The following is a 7,264-nucleotide window of genomic DNA, read 5'->3' as shown; positions in this document are numbered from 1 at the left end:
ACAACAAAATACTTATTGTTGCTATTTTTAATTGTTTTTTGTTTTGTTTTCTGCATTATTTATTTTCTTTTGTTTTTTGCTTTATTTTTTAATTCTTTTTGCTTTTAGTTTTAGAAAAATTATAAACTTTTTGTTAGTGCCATTAGTTTTCAAATTTGAAAACACTTTTTTGGTTTTTTGTTTTCTTTCTTGCTTTATTTATTTTATTTTGTTTTTACTTACAACAAAATACTTATTGTTGCTATTTTTAATTATTACGAGGGCCGAACCATAAGACATTAAAGCATTTCAAATGAACTATGAAAAAGTTGAAAGTTGGCATGGTATCATAAATTCACCCACATAGCATGTGCATGTACAAAACGGACAATGGTATCATACTCGTGTGTTACAAAGTTGGCATGGTATCATCATAATAGTTGCGGGAGAAAGTCTTCACTTTTTCTTCGCTTGTGTCATTTGCTTATTGCGCCGTAACCATGGATAATCTTCATCGCTTATCAGGATGCGGGGGTCAGCCTTGACTTTGAAGGGAGGAATTTCATGAAACTTTTCATAATCTTCAGACATGTCTGTCTTGCCCTCAACTCCCACGATGTCCCTTTTTCCTGAAAGAACTATGTGGCGCTTTGGCTCATCGTATGATGTATTCGCTTCCTTATCTTTTCTTTTTCTCGGTCTGGTAGACATGTCCTTCACATAGATAACCTGTGCCACATCATTGGCTAGGACGAACGGTTCGTCAGTGTACCCAAGATTTTTCAGATCCACTGTTGTCATTCTGTACTGTGGGTCTACATGTACCCCGCCTCCTGACAGATTGACCCATTTGCACTTAAACAAAGGGACCTTAAAATCATGTCCGTAGTCAAGTTCCCATATGTCCACTATGTAACCATAATATGTGTCCTTTCCCCTCTCGGTTGTTACATCAAAGCGGACACCGCTGTTTTGGTTGGTGCTCTTTTGATCTTGGTCAATCGTGTAAAATGTATTCCCATTTATCTCGTATCATTTCCAAATCGTAACAGTCGAAGATGGTCCCCTGGACAACAAGTACAGCTCATCACAAACAGTGTTGTCACCTCTGAGACGTGCTTCCAACCAACTGCTGAAAGTGCTGAAAGTCCAACTGCTCCGGGTGTTTGGAGCGCAGACTGTTCTTGTGTTCATCGACATACGGGGTCACCAAGGTAGAGTTCTGTAGAACTGTGTAGCGTGCTTGACACCAAGAATATCCGTCCCTGCATATTATTGAGTCCCTTCCAAGCGTGCCTTTTCCAGTCAGTCTCCCCTCATACCACGATTGAGTGAGACCTATCTTCTTAAGGCCAGGAATGAAGTCAACACAAAACCCGATGACTTCCTCTGTTTGATGGCCCATGGAGATGCTTCCTTCTGGCCTAGCGCGGTTACAGACATATTTCTTTAGGACTCCCATGAACCTTTCAAAGGGGTACATATTGTGTAGAAATACGGGGCCGAGAATGACAATCTCGTCAACTAGATGAACTAGGACGTGCGTCATGATATTGAAGAAGGATGGTGGGAACACCAGATCGAAACTGACAAGACATTGCACCACATCACTCCTTAGCCTTGGTATGATTTTTGGATCGATCACCTTTTGAGAGATTGCATTGAGGAATGCACATAGCTTCACAATGGCTAATCGGACGTTTTCCGGTAGAAGCCCCCTCAATGCAACCGGAAGCAGTTGCGTCATAATCACGTGGCAGTCATGAGACTTTAGGTTCTGAAACTTTTTCTCTGACATATTTATTATTCCTTTTATATTCGACGAGAAGCCAGTCGGGACCTTCATACTAAGCAGGCATTCAAAGAAGATTTCCTTCTCTTCTTTGGTAAGAGCATAGCTGGCAGGACCTTCATACTGCTTTGGAGGCATGCCGTCTTTTTCGAGCAAACGTTGCAGGTCCGCCCGTGCCTCAGCTGTATCTTTTGTCTTCCCATACACGCCCAAGAAGCCTAGCAGGTTCACGCAAAGGTTATTCGTCATGTGCATCACGTTGATCGAAGAGCGGACCTCTAGGTCTTTCCAGTAGGGTAGGTCCCAAAATATAGATTTCTTCTTCCACATGGGTGCGTGTCCCCCAGCGTCACTCGGAACAGCTAGTCCGCCAGGACCCTTTCCAAATATTACGTGTAAATCATTGACCATAGCAAAGTATGTGATCACCGGTACGCATGGCGGGCTTCCTCCGGTGATCTGCCTCGCCTTTGAAATGCTTGCCTTTCTTTCGACATTGATGGTTGGTCGGAAGAAATCGACAATGGCCCAGGTACACATTCTTCCTGCAGCTTCCCAGGTATATACTATCGGTGTCAAGTAAACAGTGTGTGCATGCATGGTATCCCTTGCTTGTCTGTCCTGAAAGGTTACTGAGAGCGGGCCAATCGTTGATGGTCACGAATAGCAACGCCTTTAGGTGAAATTCCTCCTATTTGTGCTCATCCCACGTACGTACACCGTTTCCATTCCACAGCTGTAGAAGTTCTTCAACTAATGGCCTTAGGTACACATCAATGTCGTTGCCGGGTTGCTTAGGACCTTGGATGAGAACTGGCATCATAATGAACTTTCGCTTCATGCACATCCAAGGAGGAAGGTTATACATACATAAAGTCACGGGCTAGGTGCTGTGATTGCTGCTCTGCTCCCCGAAAGGATTAATGACATCCGCACTTAAAGCAAACCATACGTTCCTTGGGTCACTTGCAAACTCATCCTAGCACTTTCTCTCGATTTTTCTCCACTGCGACCCGTCAGCGGGTGCTCTCAACTTCCCGTCTTTCTTACGGTCCTCACTGTGCCATCGCATCAACTTGGCATGCTCTCCGTTTCTGAACAGACGTTTCAACCGTGGTATTATAGGAGCATACCACATAACCTTCGCAGGAACCCTCTTCCTGGAGGGCTTGCCGTCAAAATCACCAGGGTCATCTCGTCTGATCTTATACCGTAATGCACCACATACCGGGCATGCGTTCAGATTCTTGTACGCACCGCGCCAGAGGATGCAGTCATTAGAGCATGCATGTATCTTCGGCACCTCCAATCCTAGAGGGCATACGACCTTCTTTGCTGCATATGTACTGTCGGGCAATTCGTTATCCTTTGAAAGCTTCTTCTTCAATATTTTCAGTAGCTTCTCAAATCTTTTGTCAGGCACAGCATTCTCCGCCTTCCACTGCAGCAATTCCAGTACGATACCGAGCTTTGTGTTGCCATCTTCGCAATTGGGGTATAACCTTTTTTTGTGGTCCTCTAACATGCGATCGAACTTCAGCTTCTCCTTTTGACTTTCGCATTGCGTCCTTGCATCGACAATGATCCGGCGAAGATCATCATCATCGGGCACATCGTCTGGTTCCTCTTGATCTTCAGCAGCTTCGCCTGTTGCAGCATCATCGTGCACATCGTCTGGTTCCTCTTGATCTTCAGTAGCATCACCGTATTCAGGGGGCACATAGTTGTCATCGTACTTTTCTTCTTCGCTGTTTTCCATCATAACCCCTATTTCTCCGTGCCTCGTCCAAACATTATAGTGTGGCATGAAACCCTTGTAAAGCAGGTGGGTGTGAAGGATTTTCCGGTCAGAGTAAGACTTCGTATTCCCACATATAGGCATGGACAACACATAAAACCATTCTGCTTGTTTGTCTCAGCCACTTCGAGAAATGCATGCACGCCCTTAATGTACTCGGAGGTGTGTCTTGAACCGTACATCCATTGCCGGATCATCTGTGTGCATTATATATAATTAAGTGTGTCAAAAATCATTACAGAACATCATGAATAGATAATTAGGTGACCAAATTAATAGAAGTTCATCATCACATTAAAACCAAAGTACATACATAGTTCTCATCTAACAACATAAAGCTCTGCAGAGCATCTAAATTAATTAAACCATACATTGAAACTATGTAAAACATTTCAATGCGAAAACAAATGCGATCATAATCGCAACCAATGTAACAACTGATCCAACGTCATAATGATACCAAGCCTCGGTATGAATGACATATTTTCTAATCTTTCTAATCTTCAAGCGCATTGCATCCATTTTGATCTTGTGATCATCCACGACATCCGCAACATGCAACTCCAATATCATCTTCTCCTCCTCAATTTTTCTATTTTTTTCCTTCAAGAAATTGTTTTCTTCTTCAACTAAATTTAACCTCTCGACAATAGGGTCGGTTGGAATTTCCGGTTCAACAACCTCCTAGATAAATAAAATCTATGTCACGTTGGTCAGCATAATTGTCATAAACAATAGTGAACCAATAGTTATGAAAAGATAATATATACCACATCTGAATCATAGACAGGACGAGGGTCGACGGGGGCGGATACCAAAACCATCGCACTATATAAGATGCAATAATAAAAGTAAGAAAATTATACAAGTATCTATATAAACATACAAGTAAGAATTTTTTTCCTTTCAGAAAGAAGATAAGAACAAGAGGCTCACCACGATGGTGCCAGCGACGAGATCGGCGCGGGCGATCGACGGTGGTGAAGACGGGGACGGGACGTGACGAACCGCTAAACCTAGACAAATATTGAGGAAAATGGAGCTTGAAGGTCGAGCTTGGAGAGGAGAAGGCTTAAGTAGTGTGGCTCGGGCATTCCATCGAACACCTCGTGTGCATAGGAGGTGAGCTAGAGTACCACAAAGCTCTCTCCTCGTCGGCCACTAAAAACAGAGCAGTGAGAGTGCTCTGCTCGCGAGGTATATATAGGCAATTAATTGGTCCCGGTTCGTGGCATGAACCGGGACTAAAGGGAAGCCTTTGGTCCCGGTTCAGGCCACCAACCGGGACCAATGGTGGTGGGCCAGGAGCAAGGCACATTGGTCCCAGTTCGTCCCACCAACCGGGACCAAAAGGTCCAGACGAACCGGGACCAATGGCCCACGTGGCCCGGCCGGCCTCCGGGGCTCACGAACCTGGTCAATGCCCCCATTGATCCCGGTTCTGGATTGAACCGGGACTAATGGGCTGACCCGGCCTAGACCATTGCCCCCTTTTCTACTAGTGATCATCATCACGATGCACATAGACAGAAGGAGCGAGATGCGTTGGTAGGTTTGCTGACACCTAGCAATACTTGCCGGATGTCCACTTGCGCACCAGCTCATCCAGAGCGGTCGCGGCAGCGCCCCCTTCAAGAAGAGCTTCCTAGGCCGCCTTCTGCAGTGCCACCACCTTAGCACTTACATCGGCGCCTTTGCTTGGCCAACTATCACTTCCCTCACTGCCGCCGCAATTTCCTCCTTCCTCTTCATCGCTGGCACTCTCATGGTGACCCCGACACCCTCTGGAAGCATCACGGCATGTGATCCGATTAGCAATATCAGTATAGTGTGCGGACCGAGTTATCCGATTGGCAATATCGGTATAGAGTGCCCACCATGTGATCCGAAAAATGGTTGGTTTCTCATGTACATGCAGGATCATGTGAGTAGGCAGCCAAGTGAATTGGTTGAGTCATGTGATCTGTTAGAGTTGTGTCAAATATAGTGTACAAGATAGGTTACAGTTGGTTTTGTAGTTGTGTTGTGTTTACATGAGATATCGAGTCGTGTTCTAGTAGGACATTGTACCCTATGCCTCTCATATATAGCGGGGGTAGACACACGATGTAACCTATGCCAACATAATAGCACAGAAACGCATGGGAAGCCGGCGGCATGTGCCGGCGTCTAGGGCGACCTGGTGCGGTATTGTAGGGGTGTCATGGGGAGAAGCGCACATAATCAGGCCCCGGGGATGTAGCCATACGATGAACCCCGTTAACAAATCTCGGTGTCGTGTTCGTGATTGTTTGATCTTAGGATGATCGACGGTATGCCTCAGATTTATTCTAACAAGTGGTATGATGAGCAAGGTTGCGATAAGGTTGCGCGAGTTAGTATAAAGGATGGAGGAGCGATTGCAAGCAGTTGGCTGATTGATCGAAAGCGGTGTCTCAAAGCAAGCGTCGAGTCGGCGACCTCGGCGAGATCGCGTTGTGTGGCGACCGCACACGAAGGAGGACACGTGCAGGCAGGTCTAAGGGCCGAGCCAGGCTCGGGCGCGTGCAGTGCGCTGGTGACTGCTCCCGAAGGCCCTGGTAGGCCTGCAAACAGACGTGGACAAAGGTGCGGGGAAGCTTGAGACGCGTGAGGCAGAGGCCGCACTCTTTTCGGCTCGGACGCAGGATACAGGACACTCGCGCGGTAAAGAAGCTAATACGAGATTTGTTTAGAGACCAAAACGGGACCGAGTCCCGGAAGGAAGTCGTCGGCAGATCAAATCGAGCAAAGGAAATATCCATTGATGCATCCATCGGGAACTAGCAAGGGGCTTGGGCAAGGCAAAAGCTAGCATCGTGGAGTTGAGTCACGGGAGCCACACCACGTGAAGGCCAAAAGTGATTTTTCGGTTGGTTTTGCTATTAGTACGTGAAGATTGGGTTCATGTACTTGGGGCATTGTGTGGACAGCTTAGATAATATTTTCACAGGGTTAGTCATATGAAGAATCATGGTGTCAACGGGCACCAGGTTTAAGGTAGAGAAGTTCAACGTGACTTCAAACCTTGGGTTATGACAGACAAGGGTGAAAAAATGTGTTGGCACAACAGGGATGCTTGAAGGCGTTGCGGGAAGTCATGCCAGCTAAGATGGAATTATTGTGTGATGGATAGAAATTTGCGGAAGATGATTTGGAAGCCTGGGTCGGACTAGATAGTTTGACGGATCGACGCAAGTCGGTTGGTACAGAAGACGGTTTCGCGACCCTTGAGACTCGACCGGGATAGCGAAGGTTCGACGCGGTAATAGCGGCGAGGAATGCGGTATGCACGGGACATGGAGACGGGTCAGGGCTCTGGTCACTAGTAGAAAAGGGGGCTTTGGTCCAGGCCGAGTTAGCCCATTAGTCCCGGTTCAATCCAGAACCAGTACTAATGAGGGCATTAGTCCCGGTTCGTGAGACCAGGAGGCCGGCCGGGCCACGTGGGCCATTTGTTCCGGTTCGTCTGGACCTTTTAGTCCCGGTTCGTGCCATGAACCGGGACTAAAGGGTGCGATGCCCATTAGTACCGGTTGGTGGCACCAACCGGTACTAATGGTTAGACCTTTAGTACCGGTTCATGCCACGAACCGGTACTAATGGGGTTGGAGGCATTAGTACCGGTTCATGGCACGAACCGATACTAAAGGTGACTCCCATTTTCAAACTCTACC

At 46.6% G+C, this 7,264-nt stretch overlaps 1 pseudogene; it reads right to left on the bottom strand.

The window, feature by feature from the left end:
• LOC119279135 overlaps positions 1-5,321 on the bottom strand; it is a 77,545-nt pseudogene extending 72,224 nt beyond the window's left edge.
• Positions 5,322-7,264: the final 1,943 nt, after the last annotated feature.

Source organism: Triticum dicoccoides, chromosome 3B (assembly GCF_002162155.2).
Source record: "Triticum dicoccoides isolate Atlit2015 ecotype Zavitan chromosome 3B, WEW_v2.0, whole genome shotgun sequence".
NCBI classification, from domain to species: Eukaryota; Viridiplantae; Streptophyta; class Magnoliopsida; order Poales; family Poaceae; genus Triticum; species Triticum dicoccoides.
This window is presented reverse-complemented; position numbering and strand designations above follow the sequence as displayed.